Here is a 21,322-nt window from a genome sequence, read left to right as displayed (position 1 = left end):
CTACCCACTCCTTCAGGTCTCCAATTCCTGTACTTTGACGTTGTTCTCTGTCAGTCCCCACTTGTTCCTCCAAAATGCTTGCCTCTAATGTGCACCCTAGAAGCTCCTCGGGTGGCCTCAGTTCCCAAAGGGCTCTCCTTTAATTCTGCTGAATTTTTATTGCTGTTACCAAATAACCAATGCAGATTCTGAGGCTGTTTCTTACCGTTGCTCTTGTCATTGGTTCCTATGCAAATCTAGGTTTTTGTAACAAGCAAAAGAAGCAAACTCAAGCCAACATTTTAAGCAGAAAACATATATACTACTGAGGGGATCACAGACTCTCCAGAAGGCCACAGAGGAGCTGAGAACTTCATCCAAACCCATCCCCGTGGGCACACTCATCGCCACCTGCGCCATGAATCTCCATTTCTGACACAGGCAGGAAGCGTCTGTTCCTGGTGTCTCTGGGGAGTGATGCAGGAGCTACCACTGTGGCCACCTGTGTCAGAACAGAGTCTGATTTCTGCTTCTTGGAATCAATGGCTCCCAATTTGACAAGAGGCCATCTGATAGGGGGACCTCAGTGACAAGCCTTCCCTCTAGATGCCAGCTAGCAACAATCCAGCATCTCCAGCTTCTGCAGTAGCAGTGTGGGCTTCTTCAGATGTAGGAAGCAGAGGCTGGGTGATGGAAAGGCAAAAAGAATGATCTGTGTCCACTTTGGGCCATAAGATCAATTAGTCTGTCTCGAACTCCCCAAATGAAGAAGGGGCATTCAAGATCTCCATTTTCTTTACTGGAGTGCAATGTCTTTTTGCTCCTCTTTCTTATTTGTACCAAGTAGGTGCTTCATAGGGCCATGAGGATTTGAAAAACAAAATAGGGCAGGGGTGTAGCTCAGTGCAACAGCACGTGTCTAGCGTACACGAGGCTCTGGATTTGATCTCTGGCACCACAAAAAGAAAAGAAAATTTGAAATGAAAAAATTTAAATGACATTAAAAGTTAAATAGTTATATTTTGCTCTTATATCTCACTGATATACTGAACACATTCCTTTTTTTTTTTTTTTTTTTGGCGGTACTGGAGTTTGAACTTCGGTCTTTGCACTTGTGAGACAGGTGTTCTACCGCTTGACCCACACCTCCAGCCCTCATCCCATTTTCAAGTACTAAATTTATGCATACTAATTCTAAAATTTATGTCTTATATATTAAAGTGTTTGAAAATACCAGAGCCACAAACAAAATAATAAAAACAATGTTTTAAAGGATTTTTTTTTTTGGTGGCACTGGAGCTTGAACTTGCTGGGCAGATGCTCTGTCACTTGACCAGCCCTTTTTTGTGTTTGGTATTTTCAAGATGGGGCCTGGCAAGCTATTTGCCTGGGCTGGTGTGGAACCTTGATCCTCCTGATCACTGCCTCCTGAGTAGCTAGGATTATAGGCTGACCACCAGCACCCAGTAAATTAATCAATTTTTTGGTGCTGGGGTTGAACCCAGGTGCTTGTGCTTGCTAGGCAGGTTCTAGCGCCAAGCTGCATCCCCAGCCCCGGTGATCAAATACACTGAAACCCCTGGGTTCGTTTTCCTCTGCTTTAAGTAGACTCCATGACTGACCCCTCTCCATGAAGGAAACAGGTTCAGTGGGGGGCAGCTGCAGCCACATAGAGGTCCTTAGGTGACCATCCATTTCTAACACCAGAGCTGTCCCGTCACACTGACCCTGGCAAAATGAGGGCGAGTGAAGCAGATCAAAGCCAGTTTGGGGAAAGAAAGAAAATAGTTCCAAATTGCTCCTTTGACATCACATAGTCTAATCTAAAACTTCTGCCCAGCATGTATGAGTTGATTGCGCACCTCTGAGAGGTGGGCATTAAGTACTGTGTGCTTGCATGGGAACATGATCTGATTTAGAGTCAAGTCCACAGTCCTGTGTTCTCTGTTCTCTACCACTCTGCCTGCCAGTTCCTCCTGAATAACATTTCCAGTGGGTAAGGGGTCTGTTCCTAAGGAGCGTCTCCTTACCTGTCCTGCTCACTTCCTGGATGCAGACTTTTGACTCCCTAGCATATGAGAAGTCTGTAAGTGTCCTTCTCTTCCAACTGGTGTAGTCATTTCTTTCCTGTCTTGCTCTGCCTCAGTCTCACTGACTGAAGGGGGAACAAGGAAGATTTATAGGTTAACAGTATCTTAAAAATACATCCACCATGTAAAATATTATTTATTTTCCAAGCATTTTAGAACCTGGGCCTGTTGTTTGACTTTAGGAAGTTTCATTTTAGAACCCAGGTGTGGTGGTACACACCTGAAATCCCAGCATTCTGGGGTTTAGACACGAGGCTTGAGAGTTCAAGGTCAGCCTGGGCTACATAGTGAGTCCTTGTCTCAAAAAAACAAAAGAAGAAAGTTTCATTTTCAAGATTGTATTCAAGTGTTGTGCAAAAACTGGAGGAGTTGAAATGATGGGAAAAAATTAAAGACATGGGACTTATAAATCACACAAAAATGACATCATCAATAATATTTACCGCTAGACATTGTGGGAAATGATGCAGTGGTTTCTCAGAGTCCTCTCTTGTCTCTGTGATAAAGCAGGAGAAGCAGGCGGACATTTGTAGAAAAAAGCAGGAGTAACTGCAGATTGAGGAGACGGAGATAAAGATGTTGGAGTCGGAGGTATGTATGGATGAGGATGGGAGAAACTGGGGTGGGTGTGGGGAAGTCCCAGTCTCAGGAAGGTGACCTTCATTCTGCAGAAGACAGCATGGACCTCATACATAACACTTGGGTGTTTGTACACATTTACTGGTTTAATTTTAATTTTTATTTGCAGTACTGGGATTTGAACTCAGGATCCCATGCTTGCTAGCAGGCACTCTGCCACTTGGGTCACTCTGCTAGCCCTATGTAGATATTTTAAAATGAAGAAAAAGAAAAAGAGCTCATCACAGTCTGGCACCCCTCAAGTATAGCCTTAAAAAGGAAGCAATCTTTGTTTTTTTAAAAATATATTTGAACAGTTTAAAGGACATGTAATAATTGAACATATTTAAAGAGTTACGGTGTGCTGGTTTAATACCTGAATATGGTGTGTAACAATCAAACCAGGGCAAATGGCATATCCTTTGTGTCAATGATCACTTCTTTGTGTTGGGGACATTCAAGTCCATTCTACTGGCTACTTTGAAATATACAGTTAATTGTCAACCATAGTTACCCTTCTTTGCTATAGAACCTTAGAAGGTGTTCTGCAGGGCACTGAATTAATCCTCAGTGCTGGGGAAAAAAAGAAAAGGCTAATGCTCTGATCCAACTCTGCCTCTGTACTGCTTATCAGACCACCCCACCCTTCCCAGACTCTAATAACCGCCATGTCACTCTCTATTTCTATGAGATTGACTTTTATTACTATTATTCCTTTGTTCTGTGGTGCTGGGGGTGGAACCCAGGACCTCACACAGAGCTCTCTGCCATTGAGCTACACCCCAAGAGGTCAATGATTTTAGCTCCACATGTAAGTGAGAACATGCATATCTTGTCTTTCTGTGCCTGACATTTCATTGCCCATGTCAGGAGGCCAACTTTGAAAGGTAATGTAAGCGTTGGTTGAGCTCTTTTGTCCCTCCCAGTCTATTAACTAGGACAGAGGAGAGTGGGGAGGAGGACGAAGAAGGGGAGGACTAGAATGATAAAGACCAAAATACAGTCAAGGTCAAGGTTAGCTAGCTCTCCTCAGGGTCATTTAGTGACTTCCCTCAAATAATTCTTAAGAAAGGAAAGTGAACACACTTGGCAGGGGGTGAGAAAATAATGCTGGCACTGGGAAAAATTTTTTCTTCAAAATTTCCTGCTTTATCTTAAAAAATTCATACAAATGTCTCATCTGTTTATTTGTTCATAACAAATAAAATGTTTTAGCCTGATCACCATCCAGCAAAATTGATCCTCCCTCCAAGAAACTGTGTCCTATATCACAGTCTGATTTGGCTAAGCCTATAGCCTGTTGCCATGGGAACTTGTGAAAGGCCTGCGCTGTTCATTTGAGAAAAAGATGAACAACAATCCGCTCATTGCCAAATGCTGTGTCTGAAAATATTGTAACTTCCAGGTAAGTGGTTTCAACCATTCAGCCAAATACTTTAATAACCTGTAGAGAGCTGAGGAATATAACTTGAAACTTTGGCTTGTTCTGTTCTCAGTTGGGCACTTAAAGCATTGCATGACTCCTTTCTGTAGGAGAGGTTTGGTTCAATCAGAGGCATTGCTCATTCTAAAACTCTGGCCAAATCTGGAGTCAGTGTAAAATGACACCATGCATCTCCTCTGCTTAAATAAGGTCAGTAAATCATGCTTCTTTTGGTTTCAGAAAACTGGATGATTTAGTTGGTTCATGTTCAAAGAACATTAATTGTGAACTTAAAAAACTTAGAGGTGGAGTGGGGACCCTAAGGCTGCATTTGGCAGGTGTGCATCTTTTTTTGTTGTTGTTGTTGCTCTGGGGACCAAACCCAGAGCCTTGTGCTAGGCAAGTGCTCTACCACTGAGCTGCATCCCCAGCCAGCAGGACTGTTATTCATCCTGTCTTCACAATTCTGCAATATTTGAGATGTTATGATAAAGAAACAAGTCTGCTTTTCTTATGACCTAAAATATGTCAAAAATGTTTTTGAAAAATGAGAGGCAATCATAACAAGAATAAGCAATGCTCATTTGAATATTTAAATTTAAAAGTCATAGGTAACTGAAGGTCAGAGATGAGGTTAAGCACGAATTACTCTTCGAGCATTCAAACTATCCCTCAAATTCCTGTGCTCCATATTTATTCTGCATGGAATAAGTGGAGGAGGGTTGATGGAAATAAAAAAATCCCTGAATGGAATATAAATACTGTTAACAAGTCATTTCTAGAGTAAATTATAACTACCTGTGTGTGGGTGAAAAATGAGAGGAAAGAGAAAGGGATGGTAGATCTAAAAGGCTTTGATTTGCAGTTATTTGCCTCAAAAATCTAGCCGAAGATCAAATTAAGAAAATGCTACCTGCTTGTCTCCAAGGCCTGCGACTTTATCTGGACTGCCATTCCCTAGCAGTCCACGGGCAAGGAGATAAGTCACAGCCTTTGCCTTCCTCCAGCCAAAGGAACTTCCTGAAGTCACAGCCAAGCTTTTCAGGTCAGGTGGAGACAGACAAATAATGGTGAGTTAACAATGGGTAGCTCTCTGCCAGCCCACGTACAGCCCTGGCCTTAGGGTCCCACATGCTCGGTGGACGTCCTGCTTTAGATCTCGAGTCCCACTGTGGGGTGCTCTGCCCAGGGTGGCATCTGCCTGAGCTGGACCCTGGGCAGAGCAAAGAGGGGTGAAGAATGGAGTGCAGCTCCCATCGGGGAAGGAGGGTATCCCCGAAGGAAGCACCGGATTCCCGAAACGCGTCCAGCCCTGTGGAAAAGCAGCAATCGGGGCTGCAGCTCAAGTAAACTTTGAGGAGCTTCGAAAGCTCGACTTGGCAATTCAGAGAAAAAGGAAGGCTCTCCCAAGCTCGTCCGAGTCCCTGCGACTGTTTGCAGCCTGAGCCAGGCGGAGTCGCAACTGTCCGAGGCAAGCTTCCCGCCCTGAAGGCTGGAGCTGCACAGCCTCCTCGCCCTACAGCGACAGGCAAGTGTGACAAGCTTCTAGGGTGGAGGGGGCGTCGGTGGGTCCCCGATCTGTGGGCGACCCCTTTGCCTGGAGCACGTCTCTCAGATCCCCGCTAGCCACGCCTCCAGACTGTGCGGACTGAGGTTTCCTGGTTTCCCAGCGCATTTCCGGAAGGAGTGGGGGGCGGTGCTCTGTGGACCCCGCCCCGCCCCGCAGCCCCGCAGCTGTCTTGGTGGGGGGAGCATCCGGGTAGGAGCTGGGCGCCAGCCTGAAGTGGGTGTGGCAGCTAGAATGGGAGCCTGGAGGGGTGGGCGGGGCATGCGGGCAGGGGCGGGGCGCGAGACAAGGATGGGCGATGGGCGGGGCTTCTGGACAAGGAGGCCGGCGGAGTGGGCGGGAAATCCGGCAGGGGGCGGGGCGCCAGGCTGAAGTGGGCGTGACAGCTAGCAGAAGAGCCCGTGCGGGGTGGGTGGGTCATCCGGGCAGGGGCCGGGCGCGCGAGACCTGGGTGGGCGGGGCTTCCGGGCGGGGCAGCCCGGGGGGCGGGGCGCGTGGGCACCTTCCGAACCCGCGGCGGCTTGAGCCCCTGCCCTGCGCCCGGGCAGCGCCACTCGGCTGCCGCGAAGGGACTGTAGCCACCAGACGGCGACTTTGTCCTTGTCGTGTTCCTTGGCAGGTCATGAACTCCAGGGCTTGAATTTCCTGATCCACAAAATGGGGTTAGTGAACCTTAACTTCGTCAGCTGTTTGATGACTGAGGATGATTTATCCGCAGGTCTTTGTGCCTCGCACGGACAGGTCCTCACTAGTACCAAATTCACCCTGATTCAGCAGACAGCTACCCGAGGGTCTACTGGTCTCCAGGGACTGAGGATTTATTTATTTTTATTAGCATGTAGTAGTTGTACGTGGGGGGGCACATTGTGACATTTGCACATGTGCTTACAATGTATCTTAATTAGAGTCACCTCCTCCGTCTCCCTCACGCCCCTTACCCCCCTCTTGGGGGGTTTCATTGCTCTATTTTCATGCACGGATACAAAGTACATCCCCCATATTCGCCCTCCTTCACCCTCTCCATATGCCCGAAGGAACTGTGGGGGGAGGGACCAGGATGCATTTAGAGATCGGAGGTGGGATGACCGTCAGAACCTGGGAGGAATAGTACAGTTCCACGAGAAAGGTGATGCTGGAGGGGGAAACAGGCCAGATCGTGAAAGAACTCCCAATTATAAAATTTTAGTGGCAATAGATGTGTGTGTGTGTATCCTGGAGATTAAACTCAGGGCCTCCTTGCCAGTGAGAGTGCTAAGCACCCTGCACCACTGAGCTCCACCCCTAGCCCCAGGTTTGCATCTTGAAGACAGAGAAGAACCCTTGAAGTATCTTAAGCAAGAAATTTGCATGATATGGTTGGGATTTTAGGAAGATTCCTCTGGGCAGAGTTCACACGGATGCAGAGGACAATTTGGCTAAGGTCTTCACCATTAGAGCTTCATTTCAGGGTTGAATGATGAGTTCCTCTGAAGTCTAAAAGAGCAATTGGGAGTTTTTCAGGTGGTCATATAATTCTGAATTCTCAGAATTTACTAGACAGATTTGCTCATTCTATCCCTATAACTAGGACTGAGTTGGTTATTAATAACCCATCTATGAAGTAGGCTTAATTCCAAAGCAAATTTTAGTACTCAGTTGGAAACAATAATAAACAAAACCTTTTATACTTCCATTACCCAACTGCTCCTTTTTAAACTTGCATTTTCACCAGCGCCTGGGTCTTGCTGCTGGAATCAAGAAGCCATGAGGCAGTGGAAAGTTGTTATCGGACTTGCATGAGATCAGCCTCACCCTAAAGATGTTCTGAGACAAAGCCAAGTCAGGTGGGGCTGGGCAGGGCTGGGGCTCAGGCTTGCAGGCCGGTGTGGGAAGGAGCCCTAAGCTTCTGTTCCTTTCCTGTTAGGTGAGAGGCGAGTTAGTTTTATTTTGTTTCAACTATGCACCCCGCAAAGACTGCTTTTGAAACAGCAGTTGGAGGGATTACCGAGTAACACTGCTGTGGTTTGATCGGTGATTTTACCCCAGATGTGCTCAGTGCAGGCCTCAGGGGGTCTCTGCCCCCAGTCTTGCATGTGGAGGATGACTGAGCGAGCTGGGGGTGAGTCGGTGGGCTCCCCTCAGAGTTCCTCTAAGGAGAGAAGTTCTAAGACAATGAGTCTCCCTTTTCCCACTCTGTGATTAAATGGGGCAGAATGCAGATCTGAGTTTAGTCTGAGTGGCTCCCAACTACATCAGGTAATGTGGATTACTCCATCCATTCAGTAAGGCTTAGCTATAAAATGAGAGCTTGAATAAATGCTGGAAGTTTCATTCTGGCTCAAGGAGAATCCTGGAGATCCCGGCTGTAAATATGGGTTCACTGCATTTAAAGACGCAGCATGAAGCTGTAAAGAACGCTCCTCCATGACATTCCTCTGGGTTCTCATCTTTGCCTGCTAATCAGCCCCTTCCTCATTGCAAGTTGATTTCTACGGGAAATTGCAAATCTTGTCAAATATACAGGATGACATAAGGTTGATAGAAATAATGGAGGAGAGACGCAAGGCTCTCGCCTGGCCAGAGTACCAAAAAAACTGTAGGGAAAAAGTCAACAGGAATGCTGCCAAGGAAAGTGTCTCAAAGAGGAATGAAAATAATTTTATATACTCACTTCTGAACAGTACCAAAGATAATGGCTATAATTGTAATTAAAAGTCAAGGTGTCCTTGCCTTGAACTGGCTTCAGTGGTGGCTGTCATGGGTCGGGGGAGAGAAGCTCCAAGGATAGACTGGCAATAATGTAGGACAAGAGCTCAGGAAACAGTGGCGTCTGGCTGGCAGGTGTGAGTGGCCTTACAAATGATAGGTCTGACTAAATCTTTCCAAGTCTGGAGAGAAGGAATGGAAAATGGAAGGCATCCCCTCCCCTCTGGCTGGGGATTTGATCCAGGGCCTCACAAATGCTGGGTGTCAGCTCCTCCCCGAACCTCCTCTGCCTGGAGGGCATTCTTAATGTGTGCCTGACTTGCCTCAGTGTTGGTTAGGGAACCAGCTCAGGTCTGAGGCCAGTGGGAGAGCAGGGAGTATGAGGAGAGACTGGAGGCAAAGCATCGTCAGAGAAGAAATGATTCCCTGCATGCTCAGGGAAAACTGAATTGATGAATTCAGTCCGTGCAACTTTTTCTTTCGTCTCTCTTTCCCATCTAGCTATGCAGCTAGTGTTAGTGGTGAAAGTAGCTTCTGTGGTAGAGCCAGACAGCGGGAATGACCAATCTTACCACTCTGTTTCTAATTGCTGCAGGTAAGGAGAAAAGAGCAAGTGCAGCTTTCACATGTTTTAAAGTAATTACAATCAGCACTATTGTCACATTTAAGAACACTTAGAAAATAGGGAAAAAAAATCACCTAATATCCCCACCTCTCTGAATCACAATCAGTGGTGCCATTTTGTTGTATTTTCTCAATTTCTTATTTGTATACTTTTTGCTTTATTATACATTTCTTAGTGGCATTCTTTCATTTACTTTTTGGCAATACTGGGATTTGAACTCAGGGCCTCGCCCTTGCTAGGCAGGTGCTCTACTGCTTGAGCCACACCTCTAGTCCTCACTTCTGTTACAGGAAAAACATGTTTCCATGTCGTGCTGTGGTCTTAATGACATCTTTTTCAGAGAATACAAAATAATCAAGTGGATGAATGAATCAGTATTCTTACTTTATTCATGTGGGTAGGATTGAATGTTTTATATTTGTCCTTTTAAGATATTGTTTTTAGGGACTTTGAAAGAATTTTTTAATGGATGTGGGATGAGTGGGAGAAAGACTAATTTCATGAATTCACTCACTGAGCAAATGCTAAGCGGATGTGATGATGTGTGAGGTCAGCACTGCCATGAAAGCCTTCACAGGAAAGGGCCCAGTGTGCTCTGGTTATCGTACAGGTGGTTGCCAGGGCCCATTTTGAACTCATCCCACCTGTCAACGACAACTTCAGTAGCCACACATCTGAGAAACAGACGAAACAGGCTTTGGAACAGCCTCACGGTTGTGCAGTCAGACACTCAGCTGTGGTGTTGCTGGAGCAAACACACTTCACAGCTGAAAGTCAGCCAACCCGTGAGGACTTCCACCTCCCATAGTCAGCCGGCTGCTGAAGTGAGTCCCTCCCACTCCCCAAGCCCAAGCTCTCTGATGTGTTCAGAAGCTTGCTCTTGCTTAGCAAGGCCCAAGTTCAGCTTTGCTTTGGTGGCTTCTTCAACAATTGTAAGAAGAAAAATAAAAACATTTCCTTTTCCTCAGGAACAAGACAGCTTAGAGAAGCTGACCTACACACAGAAAGGTGGTGATAAGGCAGACCTGCCACAAAGGAACACAGGTGATCCTTAACTTCTTTGTGATGGGTTTGAGCTCAGGGCTTTGTGCTCACAAAGCAGGTGCTCTACCACTTGAGCCACACCTCCAGTCCATTTAGCTCAGGTTATTTTGGAGATGGGGGTCTCTAGACCTATTTCCAGGGCTGGCCTCAAATTGTTATCCTCCCAATCTCAGCCTCCCAAGTAGCTAGAATTACAGGCATGAGCAATTGGCATCTGACTATTTTCCCCTTCCTTTCTTGGTGATGCTGGGTTTTGAGCTCAGGACCTCTAGGGCCTCATGCTTGCTAGGCAGGCACTCAGTACACAGCCTGTTTTTTGACTTCTGATGGGATTGTGTCCTGATTAAACCTATGATAATTTGAAAATATCCTAAACTGAAAGTGCATTTAGTCAGAATGTGTCTAAAAAAGAGCAAAAAAGAAAATGCATTTGAAACCCCTAAGCTACCGGCCATCCTTGGAGCAGCATGGAGCACCGTGGAGTGTGGGTTGCTAACCTTGAGACTTTGTGGCTGCCTGGAAGCCAGGGCTTGCTGCCCAAATTCAGTTGTGACAGAGTATCAAACTGCACTTTGCTAGCCCAGGAAAAGGTGAAAACTCAAATTCCAAGCCTGGTTTCTGCTGAATGCACACTGATTTCACACCATCACGAAGTGAGTAAAACATTCTGTTGAATTCTGTTCCATCTCCCAAAGTCGGGCACCATGGCATTAACAAAGACATGAGTTCAGAGAAAGTTCCCAAAATAGGCCTTGAATGAAGTATGATTTAGTGTTGCTCACATCTAGGAATAAAAATATCACAGTAATGACTGTAAACTAGATTTTTCTGGTTTCATACTATATTAGTTTGCTGTGGCTGCTAAAACAAAATGCATACCATACACTAGGACTTAAACAATTTATTTCCTCATAGATCTCGAGCTGGAAGTCCAAGATGGTTAGTTTCTGGTGAGGACTCTTTTCCTGATTTGCAGACAGTTGCCTGCTTCCTGTATTCTCACATGGGGCAGAGAAGTTGTCTGCTAACTCACTCTTTGGTGTCTCTTCTTGTAAGGACACTAGACCTTATCAGATGAGGTTCCTACCCTTAGGACTTCATCAAACACTAGGGTTTGTTTGTTAGTCAGCTTCCATCTCTGTTACAAACTACTTGGGATAAACAATTGAAAAGAAGAAAATGTTTGTTTTGGTCACAGTTTCAGTCAGTCACTTGGCTCTGTTGTTTCTGGTGAGGCAGAACAACATGGAGGGAGTGTGTATGGGAGTCGACCTGCTTACCTCATGACGGAAAGGAAGCAGAGAGATAGAGCAAGGGAACAGGATCCCAATAGACTCACTAGGGATCAAACCCTAGTGACCTACTTCTCCAACTAGGCCACATCTCCCAAAGTGTCCACCACTTCTCAATAGCCCATGAAGTTATAAATCCATCAGCTCATCAATGGATTAACCCATTGATGAAGATAGAGCCCTCATTAGCTAATCACCTCCCACACATGAGCTCCTGGAGACATTTCAGATCCAGACCATAACATCCTACCCCGAACACGGTAACGCTGGTAAGAAGTTATACCTATAATTGTAGGCATAAGGAGTTATACTTATAGGTATAGAAGTTATACCTATAACTATAGGTATAAATTCCTATCTCAGGGTTTTTTCCCTAGAAAATTAAGTGAGTTGCTGTATATGGTGTTCAGCCTGTAACACCCGTGAACTCAGAGTATCATTCAAACTCAAAGATACATGTAAATTATAGAGTTGACAGAGTTTAACATGTGATCTGATAAAGACTTGGGAGAGAAGGTAAAGTGGTTTACAGATTCCGAGGTTCAGTAATTTGGAAGCAGATTAGAAAATGTAAAAGAAGTAAGTTTGAACCAAGAATCTCAAATCCAGTACTCCACATGGTGTTCTGCCTTTGGAAGTTCCATAGACTTGACCTCAGGAACAAGCTCCTGCTGATTCTGTCCTCAGCGTGCACACATTTCTGTAGTCCCTCCCATACCATAGAGCACTGACTATGTACCACATAGGATATCACAGAAACCGTGGGTGATGTTAAAAGCTGCTGCCTTGCTACTTCTTGGGTCACTTGCTTTGGGGGAAGCCAGTTGCTAAGCTGTGAGCAGTTCCATGGAGAAGTCTAGATGGCAAGGAACTGGGGTCTTTTGTTAACAAGCAGCACAGACTGGGCAGGCCCTGCCCTGGGAAAGCCTACCTGTGACAACCACACAGATACCATCGTGAATGGAACCTCATGAGAGGCTCAAGGCAGAACCATCGAGCCAAGCTACTCCCAGTTTCTCCATCTGTAGAAACTGTGTAAGATAATAAATACTTATTGTTTAGGCCAGATTTAGGAATAATTATTTAGCAAAAGATAATATGTCTGCATTAGAGACATATTAGGCGTCACTCAGCAGCAGCCTAAAGGTAATAAGTATAGCTTGGGTATTTGAACCAGATACCCAGTCTTAGATTGTGATTCTGCCATCCAAGCTTCAGGCCTCTGTTTTCTCACTTGCAAGATGAGAAAATAAGAAATTATACCTATCTCAGGGTTTTTCTCCTCCCTAGAGGATTAAATGAGTTTTTGTATCAAAATTAATTAGAATAATGCCTAGGACATAGTTAGCATTTTCAGTACGTTATCCATTATCAGATTAATTTAATGTTACTACTTAGTACTATTATCTAAGTAGTACTATGTAGTGTTAAGTAGTGCTTTTCTATAGAAAAGCAAGAGAATGAAAGTTTCCAGGGACAGCACATTGTAGAAAAGGGAAGCAACTGTACACATAAGGGCTGCAGGACTGGATGTGTGGCTCAAGTAGTAGGGCTTTGCAGGTGCAAAGCCCTGAATCCCTTTTCTTTTCCTTTCTTTCTTTCTCTTTCTTTCTTTCTTTTCTTCCTTCCTTCCTTCCTTTATTCCTTTCTTTTTTCTTCCTTCTTTCCTCTGTTTCTCCCTCCCTCTCTCTTTCTTTCTTCCCTCCTTCCCTCTTCCTTCCTTCCTTCCTTCTTTCTTTCTTCCTCCCTCCCTCCCTCTCTCTCTCTCTTCCTCCTCTCCTTCCTTCCTTCTTCCTTCCTTCCTTCCTTCTCTCCTTCCTTTCATGCTGAGAATAGAACCCAGGGCCTCACACACACTAAGCAAGTGCTTCACACCTCCAGCCCTACTATGCATCTATTACGTCTCAATATATGCCAAACACTGTTTTTAGATATGGGGGATAGAACAGTGAACAAGACAACGTCAACCCAAGCCAACTCACATTGTGTCACATTCTGGTGAGGACGTAATCTACCTACAAACACATTAGATTATACTGTCAGACATGGATAAGTGCTATATAGAAAGATAGATAGGGTGAAGAGGTACGTGTGGGAGGACATGACTGTCTCTTTAGTCTAATCTCCTAAAAGTTCCCACACCATATCTTTCTATCCTGCAGCCTTTATCACAATGCTTCATCATCCCATCTGAGTCATTCCAACTGTTTCACCTCCGTGACGTCCTTGAGTTGATCATCACTAGGCCCATATCTGAACATGTCATCCCCCTGCCCCTGCTCAAAATACCTCAATGGTTCCATACCCTGCAGAGGACAAAATCTGAACATCTCTATACTCTCAGCAGGTGACCTTTCTTCCTTTTTCACTGAACTGATAGGAGCCACGAGAAGAGAACTCTCACATTCTCTTCACAGCATAGGTACCCAGCTGCTTGCATTTGTACCCACTCACTGTCTTCCTTGCGCCTTCATTCAAGAACTGTCTGCTCCTAAGGCCCACACATCTGCTTAGCCAGGAGATCCCATCCTCTCGCCCTCTTCAGGCTGTCATTCTCTCAATTTCCTCTTTCTCATCTGCATCATCACTGTTTCTGGCACTACACACACACACACACACACACACACACACACACACACACACAAAACCCTGCTCTGTTGCCTGTTTGGTTATAGCCCTGTTTCTCCTATTCCTGAGGTGCAGTGTTCAGGCCTCTTGTCACATGTGCAGTCACTCTTCTTGGCATTTTTGGGACTCCTAAAATGATGCCGTAACATGATGACCTCAGAAGCAGTTTCTTACTCACCTTCTGCCCTCCTGTTTCCTGCTCTCCTTTTCCCCCCAAGGAAAGTCACAGAAACTAGAATTTCTCTTCTCCAAGGCAGATTCTAGAAACTAGAACCCCCTTTCCCCAAAGCCAATTATAAAGCATTTGCCCTGTCTTTCTGCCTCAGGACTGACCATGAAGAATGTCTCTGGCCAATCTTGTGTGATGGTAAGTCATAAGATTCTCATTTCAGAAAAAGTCCTGCATACCCAGGGGGTAGGAGTCCTGCATAGAGAGGCCCAGAAGAATCTGGACAGACAGGCCTTGCTGGCTGTTCCCTCTCAGTCTATTTCCACGAGCTCAGGCCCTTCTGTCCAGTCACAGTTCTACATGGCTGTCCATGCTTCATCAAACCTATGCAGAAAAATGCACACTTCACTGTGGGTCTTTGCCTCTTCACTCTGAAGGCTCCTGAGTCACATAAAACTATGATCAAGTAAATTTGTCATCTCTCTCTCTTTTGTTCTTATTCTTGTTTGTTTCTCAGTGCTGGGGGTTGAACCCAGAGCTTTGTGCATACTAGGCAAGCACCCTTTTACCTTGTAAATTTGTTTTTTGTACAGGAGTATTAGCCATGACCTTTTATGATGGACAGGAAGGGTATCACCCTTTTACTCACCTCTAAAGTATGGTCAGTCTTATAGCTTTTAACTCACCTTGTGACATCTCTTGACCTTATATCTCAATCTAGAACTCTCTCTTAAACCTCAGACTTGTACATGTGGCCACTCTCCAAAACCTTGTCCTTTCTCCTCCACATCTCAGTAAGAATGCCCTTCTCCCTGATCCCAAAAATCTTGGAAACAATCTTGATTTTTTTTCAAGGCCTTAAACCCAAGACCTTGCCCATGCAAGGCAAGAGCTCTTTCACTAAGCTACACCCCCAATCCTTGAATTTATTTGACATTCTTCAGGTCATTTCTCAAATGCCTCTTCTCTGAGTCCTTCCTGTATTTTAAACTGCAACTCTGGTCCCATAAGTGCTACCTGTCCCCATTCCTTGATTTATTACTCACATACTCATTTCCATCTGTCATGGAGGGTGTCACTGGTTTCTGTCATTTCTTTGGGGGTGAGATACTGGTTTTGGTTTGATATCTTGGCTAGGAGGGAGGAAAGGGTGGTTTCAGCCACTTGTACTGGCTATCTCCCCTCCCCCACCATAGGCAAGGACCCAAAGTAAGTTTCCACAGGTCTGCCTATTCCAGTGATATATTTGAATTAGGGCCACAGACACTGGGGTGGGCCTTCAGAGCCAAGAGGCCCACCATGAACTGAACTCCCCTCTTTACTCCATCCCCATCTGCCTCACTCTGCAAGGAGACCCACGATCTCACTTCAGGTCTCTGAGTACCAATTTAAAATCAGACCTGGTGTCCAGTGGCTCTTGAATTATCTGATGATTCCCCAGTGTACCTCTCTTTGAGTTCATGGCCATTGGTTTCCTGGTTCAGGAACTTGGAAAAGGATTGTGACTTTTTCTTGTGATTACCCTCAGCTTTCTGTTCATCCATCCTGGATTTCTTGGATTGTATGACTTGAGTTTATCTTTATTTTTTGCCTCTGGAATGGCTGTGTTCTGTTAACCATTTGCAGAACTCTATGGGTTGGGCTTCCCGGGCTGTCCACCTGACCTTACCATTCATTTGAATAGTTGCATATTTCTGCCTTCTAATAGCTGAGTCCTTCCACCTCTGATTTCAGGGTCCTGACATCCCACAGCTGTTAGTGATCCTTGTTCTGTAATGACATCCCCCTACTATCAGCCCTGGCCAAGAGAGTGGAGCCGCCACTGAACTTACAGTCCATTTGTGATGTGTATTACTTGCTTTTGCATTGCCGTGACCAAAATATCTGAGGGCCACCTAAATGGAGAAAGTATTTATTTTGGCTCATGGTTTCAGAGATCTCATTCTATTGTGGCAAGGAGGGTGTGGCAGAGCAGAGCTGCTTACATCATGGTGGAAAGGAAGCAGAGAAAAGGGGTCAGGGCAAGGACGTACCCCTGTGACCTACTTCCTCTAACTAGGGCCCACCTCCTGCCTTTCGCCACCTCCCAATAATCCCGTCATACTATGAATCTGTCAAGGGTTTAGTCCATTCATTGGGTCAGAGCCCTCATGATCTAATGTCTCTGGAAATAAACACGATCACGAATGCCCCCCAGAAGTGTGTTTTCTAATCTCCTAGTAGTTTTCCAATCCAATTAAGTTGACAGTCAGGATTAACCATCATGTGCAGCTACAAGAAAATCATTGAGACTAGGTCATTTGTGAAAAACAATCAGTTGTTTCTCACAGTTCTGGAGGCTGGGAAGGCCAAAATGAAGGCACTACTTGATCAACTGGTGACCCATGGGAGGGAAGGAAGGCTGTGTCTCACATTGGGGAAGGTGGAAGGGAAGTCAGTGGAACCCTGCGTGACTTCATCTCACTCACAAGGCTGGAGTCGTCTGGCCTAATCACCTCTTAAAGGCTCCCCCTCTTTACGATCACACTGGCAACATCTGAATTTGGAGGGGACACATTCAAGCCACAGCAGTAACGATGGGCCTGCCCGCCAGTGCATTCCTTATTGCTTTGTATCCATTTGTAAATGGCCCTTCATGGGATGCAGTCCTCTGATGGGGTTTTCAGACTTCTATGGTAAATCTACACTGAAATTATTAGAAGACCCTTTTCCCTCAGCCTTTTAATCCCTTTGTGCACTGTCCACATGCCCATCTCACTTAGTGTGGGCTTTCACGTTGCTATAGTTTGTTTCTCAAATGTCTCCTAATGACCCATAGGTTGAAGGCTTGGTCCCCAGTCTGTGGCACTAGTGTTAGTGCTGGAACCTTGAAGGGGTGGTACCTCGTGGAAGAAAGTTAGGTCATTGGGGGGCATGCCACTGGAGCAGATACTGGGAGCTTGAACCTTCCTCTTCCTCTTTGCTTCTGGATACCATGATGTGAACAGTCTTCCTACTCACTCCAAATGCTCCCATCATCCCACCTCAGGCCTGAAGCAATGGGGCCAAGTGACTATGGACTGAAACCTTTGATGCTGTGAGCCCAAATAAATGATTTTCCTTACTAAGTTGATTTATTCAGGTATCTGTCACAGTGCACGTAATTTTTTTTTTTCCTGCTTCTAGGAGCCATCCTTGCAGCGTTTCTACAACACTGCTTGGAGTCCTTTCCAGGGTGTTAAGTGCTTCATTTTCCTCCAAGTTGATAGCCGATAACTCCACCATCAAACAGTCCATCCTGTTTTCTTCCTTAACCTACTCCTGACTCCTGCCTGTCCAGGCCATCAAGGATCTGCATCTGCTCTGCAGAAGCTCATTTCTTTTTTTTTTAATCAGGCCCAGAACCATCCTATCTGGGTTATATTACAACTTAACCTTAGTTACTCCCCTACAGAAGATTCTGCAGGGACTAATCTTAGGGTGGGGCAAGATCTTTTGCAGAATGTAAAAACCCCTAAATATAATCCCCATAAAATGAAGCCAAGATCAATTTTTCCAGAGAACACTGAATCTTTAACTATAAACAGTGTTTATAATTGTAGTGCCTTCTGAGACTGTTTTTTTGCAGTGGTGACAAATATTCTTTTTGTTGTTGTTGTTTGTAAACCCAAAGGCCATGGAAGGCATATCCTTCAAGCCCTGACCTCTGTTTTCCCTGCCTATACCTGATCTTCATTTTCCATGTCGCCATCCATTTGTTTTCACGTTATGAAGGCTGTGATTTCCTGTTACATATACTTTTTATTATTTTCTAGAAAGGGAGGGCTTCTGGACTTATGGCAGGCAAAGAAAGCATCAGAAAAGTTGATCTCTGTTCTTACTAATTAGTACATCAGTAGTAATTGCTTAATTGGAGTGGAAAAGTGCAGATTTAATTTGATGCAGTGAAGGGTGATTTCTTCAGATGCACAACATTGCTTGTTTACTGTGAGGTCTTACGCAACCCGGCTCGCAGGCTGCTTCAAGCTCTGGGTCCCCAGGCTGTATCTCTCAGAACAGCTGTCCCAAACTACGAATGCCCTATGTCCCAAAAATGTGTTTGAAAATCAGTTTAGGACTCAAATCGCTTTTGTCCACAGTAACACTGTAGTAACTGAGAGTCATGTAAACTCGACACCTCCCACCCCCAGACTATTCAACACACAATGCAGTGGCCACTGGGCTGGACAGGGGCCATTCTGCATGGCCTCCCTCTTCTGTGTGTACCCCAGTCCTCCCCAGTTCCATCTGGTCTACACCACAGCAGCCAGTGGTCTTTGCAAAATAGAAACCTCAGCATATGACTCGGTCCCTAAAATCCTACCTGAACCCTGTCTCAACCCTACTCCCCATGTGTTTCTTTAAGCCCCATCCTATTATCTCAGTGATCCTGTCATCAATTTCATCCCAGACCACGAGGATTGTCTCTCCGAGGTTCTCCTTCATCTAGGGACACCACCTTCCCCTGTGTCCACCACACTCTGTAACAAATTGTAGAAAAACCTGCTGGTCTTGCTGCACCCATCTTTAAAACCTCATTTGCATCCACATTGACTCACATACTTTTTTACTTGGAATTTCCTGAGAAATTCCTGATCAAAGCCAAGAGTGAGCTCCTTTGGGAAGTCACTCTTTCCCCAGTGCTCCCGACACTGTTCGTAGTCTTTGTTCTAGGAGGGCAGGCTGACTAAAGGGAATATCCTGACGACAAATTCCCACTCCTGCTCTCGGGAGCTCACTCGCTCTAGACAGAAACAGAAACCACTGTGGGAGACACTTTCTACAGGCGTGTTTAAGGTGCTTTAGATCCAAGAACAAAGGCGTGGCTAACTTTTACTTTTATTACTGGAAGTAATAAAAGAGGTGATACCTGAGTTGACACAATAAGGATGACTGGAACCTCTGGAGTGTCCCAGGGGTTAGGGAGAGCATTACAAGTTGAGGCTAATATTTGCACAGGCCAAAAAGTACCGGAAGGGTTGGCACATTTGGAGAATTGCCGATAATTTTGTGTTGCTCCAGGGTAAGATGAATATGAGAAGGCAGAAGAAACCAGGCAAAGTCAGATTACAAAAGCCCTTAGCAGCCCAGGTAAGAATTTCCACTTGCTTTTATATAAATATCTGTTTTAAGGATTCATCTTCCTGGCACCTCTGGCACCTGGCACCATGATTTGTGCATAACAGGTTTCTATTCCCCATTTTAGTACTTATTTATTTATTTTTAGTAGTACTGGAATTTGAACTCAGGGCCTCACACTTCCTTGGCAAGTGCTCCACCATTTGAGCCACACCTTCAGCCATCTATTTTAAAAATAGATTTTAAATGCCATTGTATTGTTTTGTGGTGCTGGGAATCAAACCCAGGGCTTAGCACACACTAAGCAAATGCTGCATCACCAAGTGACACCCCCAGCCCTTAGGTGATTTTTAAAATAGTTTTTGTCTTCTTGAAGAGATAAAATCTGGGAAAATATAGGTTAAGCTACAACCTAAGTCTGACAAAATTTGCAAGCAAACTTCTTATAGTTTCTTACATTTTCTCCCATTATTTTATGCTAAAACAAATCCATGTACACAAGAAAATGAGCTGTTACTTTTTCCTTTTCATTTTACCTTCTGTATGGTTTAAACATTAAAAAGAATCAGGTTCACATCCTTCCCTAATTTAAAATGAGTCTGTGCTTTGTTAATTTAAAGGAGCAAATAGAGGTCTCCATATTGAAGTTCGAAAGCTGACTTCCTCACTCCCGTGTCCCTCTGAGATTGCACAGTAAATGAATTCTACAACCCTCCAGCCATATTTACTCCATAATAGATTACTTTGCTAGAACAAATTTGATTTTTCCCTCTCAAACAATGAGTGGTTTATTTGAAAGTAGGTGAAAGGTAATGTGAAGGTTAAAAAAAAGGAAGAGAAAAGGGCCCCGCTTCACAGATGTGTTGTTCAGTATTTGTCCAGTACTTAGGCTAATTTCAAAGCGCTGAGAAGGAACCTGAGAACGCGAGGTCCCGTTTTTCTTTCAGCTCCTCCGCTGGCTCTGAAAACCCTCAGCTCCTAGAGCTGAGTCTGTCTGGGGAGCCCATCCCCGAGGAGCCAGCAGTGAACACAAGAGGAAAGAGGGGTGCCTGTGCTCCCCTGCGCTCTGCATGCTGGTGACCCTGTCCTTAGATACTCACCGGTGGGTCTCGGAGTCTGTGATTGAAATAATAGCCTTGCTCGGTTCGAGCCATGATCCAGCCCAGACGGTGCACAGAGCTCCCATTGCTTGCTGGTTGAGTACTCACGTGTATGTTTTATGCACAGATAAAAGTAAGGCAATAGAAATATTGGTGACGTGTCACATAACTGGCCAATTGCTAGTCAAGCAGGCAAGCCTTTTCCTAAGATCTCAGGCGGGAGAGCACAGGCTTGAAGCTCTCCTCCAGCAGTTCAGGTGCTGGGTTTTTTTTTTTTTTTTTCCCCAGAACAGAGCTCAGCGTGTGGGTGTTTCCCAAGTGCAGACAATCCCGTTCTTATTTTGTGACTGCCTGGAGAATGCTCTTTGCCTCAACCTGCCCCAGATCTGCGATACAGGATAGGCTTGACTGGGCCTCTGCCTGGGACCAGGCCGGATTCCACCTGAGGCAAACTGGGACCATTTCACTGGGTGACAGGGTCTTTCTTCCAGTGAAGGAGGTGACTTCCTATGGGATGTCTCTGGAGTGAAGTTACCTGAGATTCCAGGAAGAAATGCCTCAGCCACCTGCTGGCTCCTGGGATCAGAGCGAGATACACCATGGTCCCATGACAGCCTGTCAATTACATCATAGTGAGAATGAGGCTCTTATTTGTTACTTATTTTTTAATAGAAGTAGAAGAGAAGGAAACACATGTGAGAGGGAAAGAGAAAAGGCTGGTTTAGAAAGCAGTAATAAAGCATCCTGGCAGGTGGGGCAGGCTTGTAATTCCAGCACTCAAGAGGCAGAGGAATGCTGGGTTCCATAGCAAGTTCAATGACAGTCTGACCCTGTGCCCCCATGCCCCCCGAAAACATCAAGGGCTGGGGCCAGAGCTTAGTGGTAGAACACTTACCTAGCATGTGTAAGGCCCTGGGTTCAATACAGCACTTCAAAAATAAATAAAAACAGTGATAGAGGCTAGATGCTGGTGTCTCATGCCTGTAATCCCAGCTACTTGGGAGA

The 21,322-nt window shown here is 45.2% G+C and overlaps 1 long non-coding RNA gene across 1 annotated transcript; it reads right to left on the bottom strand.

Moving 5' to 3' along the window:
* Positions 1 to 6,762: 6,762 nt before the first annotated feature.
* Positions 6,763 to 20,527, bottom strand: LOC141417994 (uncharacterized). The gene is made up of 3 exons (XR_012442610.1): positions 20,318 to 20,527; positions 7,469 to 7,573; positions 6,763 to 7,150 (listed from the first exon to the last, which is right to left on the bottom strand). It is a non-coding gene; the product is annotated as an uncharacterized lncRNA (long non-coding RNA).
* Between the last annotated feature and the right edge of the window lie 795 nt (positions 20,528 to 21,322).

The sequence above is a fragment of the Castor canadensis genome, chromosome 2 (genome assembly GCF_047511655.1).
Source record: "Castor canadensis chromosome 2, mCasCan1.hap1v2, whole genome shotgun sequence".
Taxonomy (NCBI): Eukaryota; Metazoa; Chordata; class Mammalia; order Rodentia; family Castoridae; genus Castor; species Castor canadensis.
The sequence above is the reverse complement of the archived record's forward strand: the minus strand, read 5'-3'. Positions and strand labels throughout refer to the sequence as shown.